Raw genomic sequence first — 1584 nt, forward strand, 5'->3', positions numbered from 1 at the left:
GACCCGTCCACCACCGCTCTCTGGGTGTGGCCCTCCAGCCAATTAGTGACCCATTTGACTGTGGGTTGATAGAGCTGTTCTCATACTTTGTATAACTTCCAGTAAGTATGCTTTCCCTGGTTAAAAACAGAGTACTGATCACATTGCTGTATCAGAAGCATCAGTGGGAAAAGTTAGTTTACAGTGAGGTCTAATTTTTCCACATACACACAAAACATACAAAAATGCAGAACATTTTTTAACATCTATTTTGGATGCCAGAAGCAGTTACTTAACCTTGCAGGTGTGCTGTGTCCATACATATTTTACACTCATGATGCATACTTATTTCATAAGCTCGGATTCAGATGGTTTTGGCCAACTATTTCCACTGAGGCCACACCTAAACCTTCAGCTTCTTCAGGACTCTCACCAGAAGGACATCAAGTCTGAAAGAACAGACCCTCAGTCCTTTCACCACTACTGATATAAAAGTATCCATAGGAGCAGGAAGGAGGGAGAGTTTTGGAAAATATATGGACAACATATTCAAGAATCATAGTGACTCTACAATAAGTACCATTCCTTCTTGGCAATAAATACTGCCCTTTTGATGAGTCCGAAGCTGTTCTCTATCTCACAGGAGACTGGCAGTTAGTCTGTCTAAATGTCTGGAAGACATCTCTGCCAAAATCGTACCCATTCCTGGTTGGCTGTATTGTGGAATATTGTCAAGTATATGTATACACAAGAAAGCCCATACTGCTGGCCAACACGTTCCTAAGTTTTGAAAATGTCTAGAAGAAGCTGCAAAGCCACTGGAGACCTGCCAGGACAGATTCACCACACAGTTTAATGCAAGTAGAAATCCCATTACATAGTCTGTGGTGATATAGCCTATTAGACCATTCTGCAAAAACCACCAGTAACTTAGAGGACACCTTGAAAGAGTTAGCTCTAACTAGACAGAAGGATGCAGCCTAAGCACATCAACAGGGGTGAGGTTTGGCACTTCCCAAGCAATGCTCTAATAAAGAGGACAGGCAGGTACGTCAATTGTTTACAGTGCGAGCCAGATTGGCCTTAGCAAAAAATGTTGGATGAGGCTGCATGGACAGTCTGTTCTTTTAAAACAGAAAATAAAGTGGAAGTTTCACCCTGAATGGCTGTATTTCTCTGACCCTCCTCTTGCATGTTATTCCTGATGGATAAGTAGAAAGTAGAACATGTTGCTAGCAGCATCCTGATGCATCCCTCAACCCCATCAGCACTAGGTTGAAATGCAAATGAGGGATTTCATAGATTTCATAGACATTTGTGCTGGAAGGGACTCCGGAGGATCATCAAGTCCAGCCCTCTGCCCCAGGCACAAGAAGTCAGCAGGGATCATAGGATCCCAGCAAGATAAGCATCCAAATGTGTTTTCAAGGCATTCAAAGTGGGTGCTTGAACAGCCTCAGGTGGCAGTCTGTTCCAAACCTTGGGGGCTGGGACAGCAAAGAACTTCTTTCTTATGTCCAGCCTGAACTGGTCACAGTGGAGTTTGTGACCATTCGACCTTGTCATCCCTTGGGGGGCTCTGGTGAACAGTCATTCCCCCAGATC

At 43.9% G+C, this 1584-nt stretch overlaps 1 protein-coding gene across 1 annotated transcript in view; it reads right to left on the bottom strand.

The window, feature by feature from the left end:
- Nucleotides 1-1584, bottom strand: part of AGBL4 (ATP/GTP binding protein like 4) — a 1420095-nt gene that overhangs the window by 976274 nt on the left and 442237 nt on the right. The gene's annotated exons all lie outside the window — the stretch shown is intronic.

This window comes from Crocodylus porosus, unplaced genomic scaffold, assembly GCF_001723895.1.
Source record: "Crocodylus porosus isolate Cpor-Errol unplaced genomic scaffold, CroPor_comp1, whole genome shotgun sequence".
NCBI classification, from domain to species: domain Eukaryota; kingdom Metazoa; phylum Chordata; order Crocodylia; family Crocodylidae; genus Crocodylus; species Crocodylus porosus.